We start from the raw sequence: 20,120 nt of genomic DNA, 5'->3' as shown, positions 1-20,120 counted from the left end.
GTTTGAATTCTATGCTTCACCCTACCTTCAACAGACCTGCTGCTTCCTATTTCCATGACCTCTCAGATTCTTAGGAAGGAAGCAGGGGGAGGGCACTAACTTGTCGCTAACAGCATCCCAGCATTCCTACCAGCAGGCATCTCCATTTTGTTACTGTTGGTCTTGATACTGCCCTTTAGAAGCACTGTTCCTTCCAGCTCCTGTTAGGTTTGTCATTTCTCACTGTCTCTTTATATACAGGATTCTATGTTCTTCTACTTGTATTGTCTCAAGTAGTGCTTGAGGAGTATAAAGAAATCTACATACATGTTCACTGTATTTTATTTTCTATCCATGGAAATTGCTGCTATCTGATAAAGATGGTGTTGTAGCTGATTAAAAGCTACTTAATGGCTGCTTGACTTGCTGAATATATGTGAATCCTGACCCTGGGGATATGCTAGCATACATAATCAAGCAATTGGCATCTACTATACCTTTCTGAAGCAGGAAACATTGTGACCCTCTCTGAATTGCTTCTAAAGTAGAATTATAGTTCTTGCCATCAGCACAGAGTGATGAACATGATTTACAGTGAAGTGTTATGAGACATGTTGATGATAAGGCAGTATTGAATTGAACTTCAAATACAATATTAGTTATTGGCAATGTGATAAAACGACATCATTCTCTGCAGCGAATGGCTATCAACTCAAACAATCAGCTTTAGTAAATAGATAAAGTCCTATCTTTACAAAATTTCAACAGTGTACTTAAATTGTGCTTTCTCTGTAATGCCATTTCTGTGACTTCTTAGTCAGAAATTATCTAATGTTCTTTTATATAAGCATTTGCTGTCTATCACTGGAGTTAAGAATTTTCAATTTTGTTGGGGGAAAATGTATCCCCGAGGAGTCTTTTCTTCAGTGAAAGTAATAGCATGGGGTTATTAAATATTTTCACTCCACAAAAAATTAAACAAAATGACAAGCAAATATCATTATTATTCATTTCATTTTACTTAATTGTGTACAGGAGTTTTCCCTGAATGCAAGGACATGTATCATATACATGCCTGGTGCTGTCAAGGTCAGAAGAGGGCTGCAGATGCCCTGGAAATGAAGATACAGATCACTCTGAAATACTCCTTAGGTACTGGGATTCAAACCTCTAGAAGAGCAGCCAGTGGTCTTAAGAGCTGAGCCATCCCTCCAGCCTCTCATTTTACATGAGATACAGAACATGGGCTGTATCTGTATGGTAGCATGTATGTCTAGCTTGCATAAAGCTATGAGATCAACCTCAAGAATGGCAATAAAAATAAATAAACAAACAAACAAATAAATAGGCTAGTAGCTAGACTAAATGGGAGGAACAAAATAATCAATTATTAGATCATAGTCCAAACCTAAATTAAACATCCCAATTTAATTTAAGAATACTCAAGTCTACCATATATAATTCTAGCAATTTATGCATATATAACCCCCTCAGGGAAGTAATGCACAATCCCCACTTCCCTTAAGTATGGGCTGCACAACCTAGCTTTCTCCAAGGTTCCAGGGTAGAGAAGGACTAGAGTGGATGAGAATGTGTGTAAGACTGCAGTGAAGAAACCTGACCAACACAGCTCAGCTGTGTAATCATTATGCATTGTGTCAACAGCAAATCATGATGATCTTCCTACCTCTGCTGTGACTTGACGAGATTGGAAATCAAGTCATGCTCCTCGGAGCCCACAAGAAACCACCAAATAAACCTAGTTTGAATCATTCTGTATGATACCTGAGTAGTAATTTTCAAATTTTTCAGCACTGAAAAAAAAAGTCTGAGATCCTTGAAGCTTGTGAACAACACCCAAGCACGAAGCAATAGAATGGAGGAGGAATGAGAAATGGCTGGAGGACAGCTGCCCTGTCAGCAGCTGCTCTGTGTGAGAGGTGACAGAGGAGAAATCCTAGTTTCAGAACCAAGGAAAGAAAGTGATCTTTGGAAAGCAGAGGCAAAAGAGAGTAAGTTCAGAATCTCTTTCTGAGGGTTCAGCGTCAGTAGGAGTGGTCTCCTCTCTGTAAGGGCAGCTGCAGAGGGTGGAAACCATGACTCAATACAAAGAGGGACTCTTAGGAAATCCACTCTACTTTCAGTCACAGATAGTTTCTAATTATTTTTTCATACATTATATTTTCATATTTCCCCTCGTTCAAACCTTTCCAGATATTCTCCACCTGTCTACCTGTCAAACTTAATTCTCTCCCTCTCCTCCTTCTTCTCTACCTCTCTCTCTCCTTACTTACATCTCCATCTTTCTCAAAATAGCGAAACAAAAATGAAAATCAAAGCAAGCAAAACACCAATAAGGTAAAAAATATTTGAAAACAAAACGAAGGAGAAAACAAACACAAACCAACAACCATAAAACAAAAGAAATATGGAGTCTGTTTTGTACTGGCTGTCTGTTCCCAGGCAGGGGACCTTCCCTGAAAGTGGTTAATATACCTAGTGACACTCTGATGGCAAAACTGACCTAAACTTTCCCAGCAGGCATCAGTTGCAAATAGATTCTTTGGTTAGAGGTGTGATTTTTGTGTCCACCTCCCCTTCTCTGTGCTGAGTGAGACATTTTCTGCTAAATGGCTGAAAACATAAACTAGATAAAGGACCCAATGCCCTTTGCTGTTATCAATGGACAACATACACGTTGATGGTGTACATAAATTCACACAGACACATAAATAAAATACTTTAAAGAAAGAGAAAGCTAGCTTGGGAGGAGCATTCATCTGCATCTTCACTGAGCATGAATCACTATACAAAATCAATATTCCCCAAGTTAATAGCCTTTCATTTACCAAAAATGAACATTCCTGGAAGAAATCAGATAAACAAGACCATTCAAAATAATTTCAAAACAAAACAACCCAAAGAACAAGGAATAAACCTGACCAAGGAAGTGAGGAACTTGAGAATGAATTCTTTTTAAGACACTGAAGAAATGGAAGACATCGCAAGGATTAGACATATCTTCACTGATTGGCAGATGGAGATGATGAAAAGGCTACATTATTAAAAGTAATCTATGAGTTGAATGAAATCTCTACCAAAACTCTAGTACATAATAGTACATAGTATTCTGTACATAAATAAAACAAATAATCTTGGAATCACGGGGAACCACAAACGTTCCATGGGGGAAGCAATCCAGAGTAAAAAGAAATCTGGGGAATCATCAGTTTTTCATTTGAAGACATACTAAAGAGACACAGGGATGGAAACAGCAATGAACTTGCAACATATAGACCCATGGATCAGTGAAACAGAATGAGATAGAATAGAATCTGCAATTAAGTCACACAGTAACAGTCCTCTGGCTTTAGAAAATTACCCAGGATTTTAAATGATTATTTTCATACATGTATAGAATGTACTTTGAGTGTAATCCCATACCTTACTACACACATTGAAAAGAGAGCCTTTCTAAAAACTGGTGCATAAAGGAGAAAGAAAATCAGAGGAAAGCAGGAGTGGGGGAAGGGTGAAGAGAAAGGAAGGTATGGGGTATGCATATGATTTGAGTACATGGTGTACCTGAAAAAATTGCCTTTAGGAAACCCCAATGCATACTATTAATATGTATGTTAAATACACACACACACACACACACACACACACACACACACACGTCATACATAAAATAGAAAAAGGCAGTCTGACAAGTGGTTGTAGTTTAAGGAAACAATAATTGAACACAGCGGGGCATCCTGTGTGATGTTCTAGAACAGAGGAGGACATTGGGTACTTGAATTACATATGTATAAGCTAATTACAGTGTATCAACACATGCTCATTAGTGCTAACACGCCATTCTTAGGATCCTAAGAGGAAGACAGGCTGTAAGTACACATCTAGATGTAATAGTTTTTGTCAGCTTTTAATTTTAGACACAACACATATATAAAAGCTACCACAGCAGTAGAATACAGGATGTATTTTAAACTCAGAAGGAGGAACTTAAAAACAAATGAACAATACACCATTGCACAGTGCATCTTCTTTCTTATTTTGCTGTATATACAAATAATCATTTCAAGATAGCAGATAAGTTAATTAGTGTTTCGGATGCACAATGTCTAACGTTCTGGGCTACTCACATGTGGGGTTGTTATGACATTCACAATCTATTTTTTTCCTCTAGGAACTGACAACCAAAAGGGGGTATATGTTTGGATTTCTTCTTATGATACTCCTGTCAAAGGTGAGTGTGAAAAACTTAAACTTGGTATCTTGGTGTGCTAAATGTTTCAAATTGAAGGAAGCTACGAGGTCAGAAGCAAGGGCTGTTGGGTCTTCTCCTTCCTGTCTTTGCCTCACTCTCTCTTCCATGAAAGGCGTCATAGACACCAGAAGCCCCTTTCCTGGAAGGATGTCGTGAGACATAGAAAGATGCTCTCATCCACTTCCCACAGAAAGCAGCCAGAGACCATAGGCCTGGGAAGGAGTGTGGCACAGAGGGTTCAGGAAGCAGCTGAGGGAACAGCCTTGTTGAGCTCCCTTCATGTTCTCCCGCTGAAGCACTACCTTGATACCTAGTCATATTTCTCCACAACTCTCCACTTCTTCAACTGGACTTAGCTTAAATAGGTCTTTGTTTCTGAAGACTTCCATGCCATGAAAACATTATTACATAAATTTGCTTCTCTCCTTTTAATCTTTTCTATCTGGGAGGTATCAGTTATAGCTAGAGAAAAGTCATTACTCTGTATTTATTTAAATTACATGCATTTAACACTGTATTTATCACATAGCGGGCTCTGAAGTAAGTCATTTCCTGTGCAATGTGTTTATATCATTTAATCCAATAAAAAATGGAAAATAAATGTGCAAACTACACAGTTACTATAAGTTGTAGAAAATAGTTTAGAAGACAATTAGCACTGACTGATGTGATCAAAATGATGAGATGATAAAAATGATTGTAAATATAGAGGGGACAAGCAGAGCTCTGTCCAAAATGGATACCACAGCAACAGGCGAGGGCCTTGGCAGATGTGGCAAGATGTAGCTCAGAAACCTGAACTGTTTCTGATGAGAAACAGAAACCAGCAAAACGGCTTACCTGAAAATCTGTCGAGAGAACTGTTGCTCTGTCCTTTATAATAAAGTGTAACTTGTAATACTATTTCTCTAGAAAAATTATATCCAATTTCTAAGGAAACCAGGTTGTATCACAAACTTTTGAACTTGAAGTTACTTAGAAATTTACATCCTTATTTTAGGGTCCATTAACAAAGTGGTTACTGATTATGCATAAAGGGCCAAAGAAAAATACTTTCAACCCTATAGCTGATATATTATATTAGCTTTCATTTCAAGTATTAAAAACTTGAGCAAATAGAAGTGCATTTGTTTGGAAGGTTGTAGAACATTATGAAAGCTTTTAAATAGTATATTGTTGTGTTTGTGATGAGGATCCAAAGCTCAAAATCAGTAGACATCAAGAAAGAAGATCCTAAGCAGAAAATACCAGAGGGAAAGACAGAGGTTTCTATTTTGGTGGCTTGGTTTGGGTTTTTAGAGAGTGTGTCATGAAATGAAAATACTTTGTATAAAAAGATAAAGTCTGTATATATTATATAAAGTAAATGGAGACACAGAGATTCATACTAATATAATGTACATACTTGTACTGTGGATGGAAAAATTCATGCAGAAAGTGGCAAAAAAGAATAAATGAAAATGGAGAAACTTTTAAAAAAATTCACTTTATATCTGATTGCTGCTCCCCCTCCAGGTCTCTTCCCCCCACAATACCTTTCCCTATATCCTTCTCCCTTTCTCCTCTGAGAGGGTGGAGTCTCCCCTGGGTATCCTCTTGCATTTCCACTCTCTTGTGGGCTAGGGGCATCCTCTCCTACCAAGGCCAGACAAAGCAGTCCAGCTAGAAGAACATATCCCACATATAGGCAACAGCTTTTGGGATAGCCCAAGCTCCAGTTGTCAGGACCTACATGAAGATCAAGCTGCACATCTGCTACATATGTGCAGAGAGGCCTAGGCCCACCTCGTGTATGTTCTTTGGTTGGTGGTTCAGACTCTGAGAGCCCCAAGGGTTAGTTGATTCTGTTGGTCTTCCTGTGCAGTTCCTATCCCCTTTTGGGACTTTAATCCCCCGACCCCATCTCTTCCACAAGGTTTACCACGCTCCATGCAAAAAGAAACTTTTTTATTTGCTTGCCTGTTGTGGAACTCATTCCGCTGCAGATCAGGCTGGCTGCAGACTCAGAGATTAGCCTGCTTTTGCCTCCCCAGTACTGGGATTGAAGGCTGTAGGCACCACTACCAGGCTGAGAAACTTAAAAACAAAAACAAACCAATAAAAGATAAATAAAAAAGAAAGAGGAAGTTAGGAGGCAGAAGGAAATCATCTACATTTAAACATAGAAAGAAAGGGCAAGACTGAAATTTTGGGAAAGAAGTAAGGATGCCTCAGTGGAGTTGGAACTGCAACGAATTCTCACCTTGCTTCCTAGGGCACAGGGTGTTAGCATCTTTTATTCTCTTGTTTGAAATGCTAATTAGATTATTAGCCACTGTTCAGGTCTCTCACTGGTAAGGGGGGCTTTCTCTCCTCTTTGTTCAGGTGAAGTCTGAACAAAGCAAAATGTCTTCAGTCTTCCAAAGAAACCTTTTCAACTCCTTGGGCATTTCTTTTAGGAAATGGGCTCCCAGAGGCCTCTGCTCATGGCTCTTTTTGTCTCCACCCAAGTCCTTCATCCTTAGCTGGGATCTACCCTAAGCCTTTTGCTTACAGGCAAGGTCTCAGGTCTGTGGCTAAAAACATTATGGAGCTTTCCTCAGGCCTACTCATCCTTTGTTCCAGACTTGGAGCTGCCCAAAATCTGCCAGTACTGATTAGATCTACAGCTATGTTCTCAGTCTCATGAGTATTGACTATTACAACAAAGCTGTAAAGTACATACTGAAGGACTAGCAAGCAACACACAAGAACTAACAGTGTGGTAATGGAGAGGCCTCTCTAAAATAAGAGGAATTGCTGAGCTGAAAACAGTAAAGATACAGCAGATACACAAAATCTTTGACTTCCCCCTATTTGCCTGAAAGGAAGACACAGATTTGCAACTACAAAATGTATCATGCTTTGCCTTCCACCAGGGAATACAAATATTTACTAAATATTGAACACAATTGTCAGCCCCTATAGGCCTGATGATGGTGTCAGAGGAATCAACAACAGTGTTCCCTGACTCGCTACCACTTGTTTGCCTTCCCACAAGTTACTTCCCTTTGAGCTTTGCCTTAGTGTGTCTCTAAAAGTTACTGTCCTTTGTTGAAGACACCATATAACTGGAATTCAAAGCCACCTCTTGTAGAATTGCACACAGACTAGATATCTACTGTAGCCTAGAAAATCTTGATCTGCTTTAACAGACGAGTCTTGAAGAATTCTGTAAGAATCCTCTCTGCCTCTAGAGGGGTTACAGGTGTGGCTGCATGTCACATGCACATCAGTAAGTGGCAGAAAGGGGAAAAGGTATTTCTATGCTCTGACTTGTGAACATCTGAGTGATTAGTAGTTTAAAGTTCGCTGAAAAAAGCAAGCCTGAGATGACTACCAGTCTGACACTATGGGACCCAGACAGGGAGTGAGCCAATAAAAAGTATAAACAAACAAACACCAAAAGAATCCTCAGGAGAAAAATACTGCTAAAATAGTTTACTTAGGATAGAAAGACTACAGAGATTTTTCTTTTGATCTGTTTCTAGCAAGCATCTGAGTAGGGAAAAAAATCAGTAATTTTACTCTATATTGTTTTGAAATTATTTTAACTTAAAACCATGGACATGTTCAGGTTGACCTGTCCACATCTACTGAGTAGACAAACGTCTATTATCCATCCCATTCCCAACCAGTGCAAACACAAGTGGGAAATGACAGTTTACTCCTAGTGCCTTAAGAGTTCTAATCAACTGATAAGTAACCTACTTGTTAATTACAATATTTTAATTGTATTGATGGGTAAATGGTAATACAAATTTTACTATATCTTTACAACAAACACTTTGAAAAAGCATACAGAGATAGTAGTGGCATTACTAAGTAATGTTGTGAGATCTAGGCAAGCATTTACGTGGGATACAACAGTGGACCAGTGTGGGGAGAGTGAGGATGTGCTACAGCTCTTCCATCAGAACTGCACCTAGTGTGCCTCCATCACAAAGAACAAAGACATAACTTTTGTCATGTTCTTTCTAACACCACCTTGTTACCAGATACAATTAGGAACATGGACACACACAGACACACACATATAGACACAAACACACACATATAGACATATACATAGATATACACACACAGACACACAGACACACAGACGTATACATAGACACACGGGCACACAGAAGTAGATACACACACAGACACACATAGATACACACATAGATACACAAACACACACCTATAGACACAGACACACACAGACATATACACACAGACACACACACAGACACATGCATATACACAGACATACACATGGGCACACACATAGATACACAGACACACAGACATACACATAGACACACAGATACATACAAATAAATACACACACACACACACACACACACACACACACACACACACACACAGACTCATTAGTACCATTGATTTTTTTTTTGCTCATGCTTTCTAGTTATGCAATGGCAAAAGCTGGCCCAGACTCAAGAGCATGACACATCCATCACAATAGAGTGTGGGGACATTATCAGCCCTTCAACAGGAAGATCATTTATTTCCAGGATGTTTTCTCAAGAGAAAAGTCACAAATTGGTTGACTAAAATTGTAGGGATAAAGGTTTTTCCTCAATATTTACATGATTTTGTATTTAGGTGAAGAGAAATACCCCATCTTGAGACTAAAACTGCTCCTTTCAACAGTTCTCTATAACAAAATAGATTAAGGAAACAAATGCTTCCCTGAGAGCTCACCAGTGTTAACTGACATCATTTCCTACTGGTGCTATTATCTTTGTGTGCTTTCTTGAGGATCTTACTGTAAAGATATAGCTGTATCCTTAGTCATCCTAGTCAATATAATTTAAAAATCTTATCATCTGTAATAGGCATGTAAATATATATTTAGGTGGCATAAGAACCTCCATGTGGAAATGAGACCAACCAACCAGAGATACTGTACTTTTATACTGATGAAGAAGTGGACAGTTGTGCAGAGGTGTGATGGATGTAGGGGCATGATCTAATTGTAAGACAGAGACTTATAAAGGCCTGTCTACTTACACTCCATATCCCTGTGTCTCTAGAGATAAGGACACCCCTTTCTTATGGGTCCATGGCAGCACATCTCACATGGGAGACTTTGAACTATTTCAGGGGAAAGTCAGAAAATCCTTTTTAGGTTTTATGAGTTCTTGCCTTGGGGGAGAAAAGGCAGGGGGGAAATCACTCTGTTTCCCATTCATGTTCATGCTGTTTTCTCAAATGCCAAGTGGCTGTAGTTTTTAGGAGTGTGTTCTGAAACTTTCACATGCAAAAGGCGTGCTTCCCTATTCCGTCCAGCAATGTACACCATTAAAAACCGTAGCAAGCAAGCGAAAGCCCACGGCGACCTTTGGCCATAGGGTATGCAGGGCTTCTAAGGGCCATCAGACAGTCATGCATCAGAAAGTTTTGTGGCTTATAAATATGCCCCTTCTCCACACTGAAAGAAGCTTATTAATGTGAGCTCTATAAAATGGCTGTGCAGTATAAATTAAGGGGATTGTGGTATCCAGGATATAGAAGAAACTAAAAAAATATATACTTGGGAAATGGAATATAGGTATGAGTGGTTTGGGCCAGTGACAATTGCTGACAATGATAGAATGGCCCAAGGAAGGAGCCTGGTACCTAGGTAAGTCCTTTCAAGACAGCAACTGAGCCAGAAGTACATGTATTGGAGTGATGCTTCTGCATGAATTGGATGGTTATTGGGTGAACATTTGCTAAGCATGGAGTTTTCAAGATATGTTTGTCAGAGTAACTAACATTATGTGAACAACAACAATAATAAGGATTGTTGGTAGGAAAAATGCAGTCGGAAGCATAGCTAGATGTTAGCAGATTAAACAGGACTGGAGAATGGCTTATTTAACACATCAGAAAAACTGGTGTTTCTGCATATAGCCTGACCATGAGCTAACTGGGTCTTCAATATACTTTGGTGTGATGGCTAATCTTTATTTTCAAATTGATTGGATTGAGAAGGATATAGCATATTGTTAAGGCATACCTCTGGGTATCTGAAGGTTTTCCAGAGAATGTTATCAGTACAGGCCTAGTTTGTTCATTCATCCATCCATTCATTCATCCATCCATCCATCCATCCACTCATTCATTCCTGTACTCATTCTTATTCATGCATAGAACATAAGTCACATACAGTTACTTTAACTTAGTTTCCAAGATGTGGTTGTTTATTTGTTTTATTTTTATTTTTTTTGAGACAGGGTCTTATGTCGCCAGGCTGAGGCTGAATTTGTCCTTTAACCAATGTTCCTACTGCCTCAGACCTCTAGTTGCTGGGATTACAGACATGTGCCACCAGACCCAGCTCCTTGCTTGTCAATGTTTGCATGCAGCTACCCCTAATTAGTTGCTATTTGAATTTCCTAGATTTAAAATTCCAACATTCTGTTATCATCAGGAGAAACTCAAAGGAAACGCCAGTTGCCCCTCTGGTCACTAATTAAGAAGTCTGAATGCAGAGATGAATAGGGATTGTTTATTAATAGCTCGCTTTGAAATGACTTACTAAAATAATTTATAATAAAATATATCTAAAAATAAAACTCCGCCTTTGGGGGTAGAACATGCTTTTCTTCATCACTCTTTAAAAATCAAAACTCTTCCCCAAATGAACTGAAGATAAATCTCTGTGAAGAGAGAGAGGAAGGCAAGGCTAGATCCATTCTGAATGCTAGAAGGGACAACCCCAAAGTCTAAAAATCCCAACTGAACTCCCCTGGGGGAAATTGCAAATGAAGATTTGCCCTTGATATGTGTCTAATTAGAATCACTGATATGCTGGACAGCATTGAGGAGAACAATCACATACTGGCAGGAAAGAATATAATGATAACCTAGAGGTGAGTTTCATTTCTCTCCTCTATGCTAATTGAGTCATGCTGGAGAATTCAGTGGAAGCGAAATGGAGACAATTCTGCTTTCTGCACTGAGCTCAAATGCTGACAGAATAAATCACATCAGTCCTTCCAAGTAGCAGAGGTCACCAAGCATAGCTTACATAATCCAGGTGTGATGGGAAAACAGCTAAACAAAACATATTAATGAACAGTGCTTCAACATCTTTGGCCCAGATCACTGGAGTGGCTTGAGTCAGCTGAGCCCCTGAGAACATTCGGCTTCTTTGAAAAGAAGTTTTTAATTAGAGCAGAAGCCAGTCTTAAGGAATGTGTATTAGACCCGTTGGACTTAGGGAAAACTCTTCTGGTTCGCACCAGAAAGGGAAAATGCTACTTTCCCACATAGTATTATGAGGTCCCCAAAGCTCTTTGTGTGACATAATCACAGAACTCATGGGACATGGGAGCAGTGAGGACAAAACATAGTTTTTATTGTCACTAGGAGCAATAGGCTAGATGTTCCACTGCTGTGCTAGGTGACTGAAGCAGGTGGCTGGGATTAGGATTTGTCCTGAGCTCAGAAGGTGGGGCTCAGAGCTGGGGGGTGAGGTAGTGTGCTTACAGGGCTTATGTTAGCTCACATCTTGATTTACCAACAATTAGATGTTTTAGTGTGTAATATTAACAGAGTAGCTGTTTAAAGGCAAGTTACTTAGCCACTCAATTTTCATACCTTTAAAACAGACAAGATGCTGTATGCTTTACTGGGTTTTGTGAGATTGACATGCTACAGCAGATTTATAGTGGGACACTCCAGGTAAGCCTGAGCTTGGCTTGCTGCTGGTTTAGTATTTTAGGAAGAGCCAGTTGAATCGGGAAACAGGCCAATCGGGTGACCATATGCCGGGAAGGTAAAGGCCCTTCCAGAAAAAGAACCCCCAAGGGAAGATCTACTTTGAGCTGGCAATAATCTCAAAACCAGTGCAGAGGAATGGCGTGGTATATGGGTTGGTGTCTTCCACTCGACGGACTCTCTGTCACACTCCTGGATCTGCGTGGGTTATTTATGAAGACAGAGGAATCCGTGTACATTGTTATACTTTGCCACGGAGGTGACCTATTTTTGATGTTCTCCTTAAAGAAAGTTATTCAAGCAGGACAGAGTGTTTTTCTACTTCCAGCAAACATGGTACTTTGGTGTAGGAAGGTTTGAAACCAATGTTGATTATACTTATGGTAGTGCCACTGAGCTAAGGAAACTCTACCTCAGAAAGCAGGTAGACAAGGAAGCAGCACCTGCATATATACCTTGGGGACTGTGGTGCCTAATGAGAGGAATAGAGATGTCAAGTGACCGTGTGTAGAAGGTCCCACAATTCCTGGGGAGGGTGGCAAGTGGCTAATGGCGCCATAGAAACCGGTAGACAAACAGTGAGGGCACTGGGCATATTGACAAGAGGCACTCTGGGAGGACAGCAGCAACACCAATTGGAGAAACTATAAACCTCATTCAGTTTGTGAACATGGCTGCCCCACTATCCACAGATTGCCAGAAATACCTTAGGAGAGGAAAGCAGGTAGACCTGGGAGAGAGGTGATAGGGTGATGTTATTTCCTAGTGGTGCATGATGGGGTGTGAGCAAGCTCTAACATCATGGAGCATAAACAGTAACATTGTCTATATTGTAGACTATCACCTTCAGCACGGCTCGGTTATGGAGATTTGGGGATTCAGAGTATAAACATACCTGTGCATATCCTTTATTATGAAATCATGACTGAGTGAGAAAAACTATATAGCTGTGGTCAAATTCCTTATTTGTTTTTCAGCTTGTTACCCAATTAGAAAATGAGGATAACATGACCTACTTTAGCTTCAGGAGATTGCGCATGTAGAATGGCGATCAAACATTTGTACATGAAACGTATCCAGAACTGTTAGTGTCCTCCATGTCAGGGAAGCTGGAGAATTACTCAGCATCTCAGAACCAGCATGGTGGTTGAACTCGTTCCTGATAACTGACTATTAAAGTAGAAAAGACTGGAGTCACAGCAGAAGGTCGAGCTTGGAGTTCCCATCCCCACACCACATACACAATGCTTTGGTCTTCACAAACAACTATGAAGCCAACACCACGGCTGACAGTGAATTCGTGAAGAAGGAAAACTTCGTAAATTCTAGCTTATATGTGACTGACTGAACTAAGGCAGGGAGGCCATTATGTTCCTTCATCCTGCTGAGCTTCCATTTTTATTCATTGCTACAAAACATACATGATACGGGGTTTAGCAATTTAAAACATGCAATCCAGGCCATAAAAACTCTCCTACTGTGCAATCACCACTACCATCTCCAGAAGCATTTTTATTTCTTCAAACCAAAACTATAGTCTTCTCAAATCAAAACCTCCCAAACCTCTCATTGCTACAACTGCCATTTTGTTTTCCATTCTTTTGAATTTGAGATTCAATTGCATGTGATTCATGTGCTGAGGGGGTTTATTTCACTTAGGATAACAGCTTCTGGTGTGAGTCCTATCCTTCATCCTCACATGGCCTCCAAGGGGCTTGCATCTGACCAGAGAAGTGAGGTGATGAGGGAATGAGAGATGCAAACAGAAAAGCAGGAATCAGGTGGTAGGAACACTTGGCTGGGGAAGCCATACCACCCTGGTAGCTTGGCGTGGTTGTGATAGAGAGCTGAACAGAGAGCTGGGATTATTGCATACAGCTGAAAAGGGAGGCAGGGTTGCTATGTACAGATAAACAAGAAGGCAGAGTTTACATTATACAGCTGGATCAAGGAAGTTGCTTTAGATAATCTAGGCAGGAGCAACCTCTGTACAGAGGTGGTCTTCAGGCCAGAAACATTGGAGTGAGGGGAGCTTTGGTAGACATTTTCTGCATACCCTGACAATGCTGGCACTCCATCCCTGAGAAAGGTTTTGACACTGCTCTGAGCCTGAGGCTGTAGGATCCATGATGTGACCCTGCCTATGTCAAAGACACACACTGACTTAGTAAGTCACTCATCCAGGGCTTGCTCTGCTCCCTATAGCCTTGTGGTACCACGGATTGGAATTCCATCCCTATTTGAGGACAATCATGTCCTTGAATGGCTACATCACACACAGTGGATATAAAGGTAACTTTATATCCACTGTGGTCATTTAACTTGCTTCCAACCTTTTGGCTATTGTGACTGACACTGCAGTTCCATCAATATCCAAATACTCACTTAGGGTAGCCACTCTCAACCTTTGATTTACATATCAAAAAGTAGAACTGCTGGCACGTATGGGAACTACCATATATGAATGCTACCATACTATTTTCCAATATAGATATACAACATTTTTCTTTCCACTGCAAATGTAGAGAAGATCCTCTTTCTTTACATTCTCACCAACATTTGGTGTTGCCTGATTTTATTTGTGTTTGCACCGTAGTTATCTTAGAGCATGCTCTTTTTCAGGATGTTTAGCAGTCCCTGCCAGGAGCGGTAGGAAGCTGAAATAAGCATCATTGAGCACTTATAGCTGATTGTTCTTTGCTAACTGCTACTTATATTTGCTAATTCAGTCATTAAAGTGCTGCTCACTGAAAAGTGTGGCTTATTTCTTCCTATCTTTAGGTAAGCTTTAATTACCTGCAGATTTTCAATTAATAGTATCTATTTCAGTTACTGTTTTTTAAAAATCATCTGAAGTAGATGTAATTTATGGATTGTATTTATAAACAAAAATTAGCAAGTTTATAAAAATCCAACTGAGTCTTCAGGAGGTTGAACTGAACCAGTTGATTAACTCCAACAGTTTGATTATGCTTTATATAGTGGTATAAAATGCCATCTTCTACATTCTACCTGGATTTCAGCTATAGGCAGAAACATCTGTCTGTAGTATCAAACAATCTTCTCCAAACTTAAAATCAGAATATGTTACATTTAAAGTAATTGTCCCAATAGATGGTTCTGGAGATGGGAAATGGTGACAGTTACACAACAATGGGAGAGTTTTCATGTCATAGGGCTGTGTACTTAAAAATGGCTAAAATGTTATAACACACATACATACACATTCAAATACTCACACACTCACACACAAACACACATCCACACACACTAAAGTTCCCACTCAAAGACACACAAACACAGTCACACACTCACATGTACATCATACGCACACACACTCTCACTGACACACACAAACCCTCACACAAACTCAAATGCATATTAAAGCTCATACACACTCACTCATACACACTCATACACATACAATCACATACACACTCAAATGCATTCACACATTCACACACAAACAGACACTCATGCATTTCAATGTACATTTACACAAAAGTCACACACACTCACATATGCTTACACACTCAAGGGCATACTCATGTGCACACTCAAATATGTACTCACACATACTCATAAACACATATAAACATACACAAAGAAAGACTCACATAACATTCTCACATAAATACACTCACATAGACTCATACACACATACTCACACACACACACACACACACATACTCATACATTCACATGTACACTCAAACATACACTCACACACATTCACATAGACACTCACACATACAAACACTGAAAGACACACATACACTTACATGTACACTCACACACATGCACACGCAAATGCACAATCACACACATTCATGAACATTCACACACTTTTACACATATACACTCACACACACATACACACATACACACTCAAACACACACTCAAACATATACTTACTCATCCAAACTCATGAACACATACTCACAAATACATATATACTCGCACATTCATACACAGTGAATAAAAGTGGAAGCGGTGGAGGAGAGAAGAATATAATGTATTGTCTGCCACATGACAGCTCCTAAAAAGTCCTAGGATTTATGATACTATTAATCTATAAAAGCATAAATCTGTGTATGAAATGGCTCCTTATTGTATCAGTTAAGGATCAATGAAACAGAACTAGAGAAATTATAAGCTGTGTATCCTGAAGACCTCTGGAAAGCATAATGAAACCTTCTCTGACAATGCGAGAGCTTTGTGTTTTAGTATTTATGCACTCTATTGAGGAGCCTCAAAAAACATTTATTTTCTACAAAAATGTAAAGAATATAATGATTTCCATCTAATAATGAAATAAAGACCCTGAACAACATCTAGGATTATGGGCCTGTAAGAATAGATGCTTCAGTGTTAGTCCTTTGACCTCCCCAGCCATCTGTCATGTCACAATTGTCCAGGAATACAGCATCTCAGTTATCCTATTTCCTCCCTTTTTGTTTGCTTTGGCACAGAAAGAAGTGAATGCTCACTTTAGAATTCTGAGATATGTATGGGCTTTTCCCTCTGGAATTTAATTTATATTATGTGCTGGATGGCAAGAAAGGACTTTGAAACACTGGGGCTTTGCACGTGCTTAGCAAGTTCTCCACCGCTAAAATGTATCTCGAGCTGAAGTTGACTTTGGACAGCCTCAGTTACATTCCAAAATGGACACGGGGTGCTTATTATAATTAAGCATTTCTAGTTGTCATACCCTTCTAAGGGGCAAGCTTTCCAGGGCACGCTTAAATTGAGAATTGACTTAGAACGAACCAGTTAAAAAGACTGGCTTTCTGAAAGGCTCCTAGGAATCTATTCAGTATAACACTCCTACTTTACAAATAAAGAGAATGAGGCACAGAGACGGGTATGATCTGAGCCTCATCAGGATGACAAACTAAAAGGAATTCTTGACCCTACTTAGTAGTAGGACAGGTCTTGTTCCCAGAAACCACATGCATGATTTCTTACTGGAAAATCCTCCTGTGTTTTTATCTCAAAAGGAACTGCCGTTGTTTTCCCTAAACTCCTAAGCTACTACATTTGTTCCTTGGTAATTTTCAATCTTCCCCAAAGTGTTCTGAATAAGACCTGTAAGAACATACTAAATACATTTCACTGGCCTGATCTCTGTCATTTACAAAAGTGGTTATTATCTAAATATTTGATGTAAGTTAATTCCCAAAAACCACTAGTGGGGTACCTGTTCCCATTCACACCTTCTATAGGATGAAGTGAGCAGAACAACCTGTCCAGAATGCTCCCAGCTGACAACTGACTGACCTACGACCTGGACCTGGTTCTCTGGTCTGTCTACTAAACCATAACATGTAATATTTTCATCCCAAAAGGAAATCCAAAACTAAAACAACAGCAGAACACCTATTGATTACACCTATTCATTACAACTGACTTGACTTTTTTCCAGTGTTCACATTAAAATGCTTTATTGAACCTAATTTCAGATTCAACTTCCTACGGTGGGAGGTGTACTGGGGAGAAGGAGGAGCCAAGAGTCACCCGGGACTGAGGTAAACTGCACTGCCAGTGAGTGTTCCACAATGGAAGCCATGTTGCCAGGAGTGGATGTTTGTTTCCAATACATGTTAGTAATACACAATTCTTCTATTACTTTAAATACAGGTCTTCAATATGGAGAGAGCAATGCTACCTAAGTAAAATTGAGCAGTTACTTTTCGTCTCAGGTAAAACAAACAGGCTATTATTTCATAAATGACATTTTAATTACCAACAAGAGGCCATTAAAAATGCATCCTGGCAGTTCGCTTGGTTCCTCTTGGAAAGATAATATTGACAAACTACTATGGAATTGCAGTTCTGGAAACAGCATAAATTGAGATCAGTAATAAAACACATTCACTTGTGTACCCTAAAGCAATGATAAACAATTTGAAGAGGGAAGACAAAGTTGAAATTATATTTCTCTTTCTTAGGGAGAGACGGAAGAGAGAGGAGATTTGCAAGGAAGAATGCTGTGCCTGTAAATTTATCACTTATGCGAATTACTTTATGTGCTTAGCATAGCAATTTGAAGATTCAGCCATGCAGGGAGTCACAGGGGAAGGGAATGCTCTAGAACTCCAATTCTATTTTCTCTACCTGTGAAGAGGACCTTTGCAGGAGCCCCTGGGCTGGAGAATTTCAAGAGAACAGCTGGATTCTGGCGCCCAGTTCAGAGGTCTCATCAGGAGCATCTGGCTTAATCCCAGCAGCTGGGCTGATCACAAATACCAAAGCTTCTTCTCACAATGTGCACAAGGCTTTCAAAAGATAAAGTCCTTGCTTATGGCATTTGAGTTCTCCTGGTAATTCTGATCAGGGTGAATGCTTTTAACCAAGGGTATCATCACTCCAGAAACCGTGAGAACAGGACTAGACTAAGTCATTTACCTTTTTTTCTGATTCCCCTAGGAAATATATTTGTATTGGTCTCCTTAGTATTAACCCAAAGGAGCTCTGCCCTGGTGATGGATTTTGCTGTTGGTTAACCACAGTAAGTAAAGGAAATTCTTTTTGTGTCCTTTAGGGGCAATGCAATTTACTTTGCTTTCCCTAGAGTAGGAGTATTGGTGGGATCTTGGGATCGCTTGTGTCTCTGGGGGAATCTGGGGAGGACAAGCACTCAGCTTGCAAAAGACCAGCTAAATAGCATATTCTGTCATTCCTTAAAAGAGTACCCTCCCTTCTCACTCTCCTCTCTATATTCATTTACTTATTCTTTCAACAAAGGTTTTAGAGACCACTTTCTGTGACTAATCTCCAAATAGATGGGGTCATTGAGGAGAAATTAAATCTAAAATATATAGCAAATAGGCAGTTATTAGAAAGATGGAAGCATTTTGAAACAATTCATAGAAAGTATGTGTGTGGGGATGTGTTTGTGTGTGTGTGTGTGTGTGTGTGTGTGTGTGTGTGTGTGTGTGGTGTGTGTGTGTGGTGTGTGTGTGTGTGTGTGTGTGTGTGGTGGGTGTGTTCACTAGCTATGGAGAGAGCAGCTCTATTCCATAAGGGACTATTGAGCTCAGTGATGTATCTTTTTGTCTTTTCTAGTCGCTGGCCTCAAACTCCATGCTTAGCAGAGAATGACTTTGGCCTTCTCTGATGGTCCTGCCTGCCCATTTTAGTCCTGTGATTATAGGAATGGATAGTACTAAGGACTGAGTTTGGAGCTTTGTGAATGCAAGACGAACACTTTTCAAAGTTTTAACCAGCATCAATAGTGAGAGAAGAACGTGAGGCCAAAGGAGCTGATTGGGTTAAAGTGCTTGCTGCATAAGCATTGAGAGCTCATTTCAGGTCTTAGGCACCCACAGGCAAAGCACATGTGTGGTATTATGCATCTCTAACCTAAGTTCTGGGGTGGCAGAGACAGGTGACTTCTAGGAGCCTGATGACTAGAAAACCTAGCCAAAATATCAGGTTTAAGGTTTAGTGAGAGATCCTATGTATGACTTATGTGGAAAACAATAGAGAAATACATACAATGTTGACATGTGGCCTATAGATTGCAGGAGCACATGCATGCATACACACACACTGGGGGAGGGAGGGAGGGAGGGAGGGAGGGAGGGAGGGAGGGAGGGAGGGAGGGAGGCAGGGAGGGAGGCAGGGAGGGAAGGAGGGAAGGAGGGATTCAGCAATCAGACTACTAGTTACAACTTCAGCGGAAATAAAAGAAGTATGGTGAAGAGGCATTGGAATACCCAGGTCACTGAAGAAGGACTCACAGCCCTCAAGAAATGCAAACAACCCAAACGTCCATCCACTAATAATTACATAAAGAAAATGCCCTACATACACCCAAAGAATACTATTTGGCTAAAAAGGATGGAATCTTGTCACTTGTAATAACATGAATGGGACTAGAGATCATTAGAATAAGAGAACAAGTCAGGTGCCACAAGATAAGAACTGCATAATCCAACTTCTATGTGGATTCTCATAGGAGGTAAAACTCAAATGATCTTCACCAGAGGGTGGGAGAAAGTAGAGGGGGCAGAGAGGACTAGGAAGGGGATGAGCACAGGTCATTAGCTACAGTTAGAGGGAGGTGTGCTAGTGTGCATCAGGTGCATACCTAAAAATGAAGTACTGCATGTTTCAGCAAAG

General features: G+C 40.0%; 1 pseudogene; it reads left to right on the top strand.

Annotated features, from left to right (window-relative positions):
* The first annotated feature begins 7,456 nt into the window (after positions 1-7,456).
* On the top strand, positions 7,457-7,580 carry LOC117721114 (small nucleolar RNA SNORA17; annotated as a pseudogene).
* Positions 7,581-20,120: the final 12,540 nt, after the last annotated feature.

This window comes from Arvicanthis niloticus, chromosome 15 (genome assembly GCF_011762505.2).
Source record: "Arvicanthis niloticus isolate mArvNil1 chromosome 15, mArvNil1.pat.X, whole genome shotgun sequence".
NCBI classification, from domain to species: Eukaryota; Metazoa; Chordata; class Mammalia; order Rodentia; family Muridae; genus Arvicanthis; species Arvicanthis niloticus.
The sequence above is the reverse complement of the archived record's forward strand: the minus strand, read 5'-3'. Positions and strand labels throughout refer to the sequence as shown.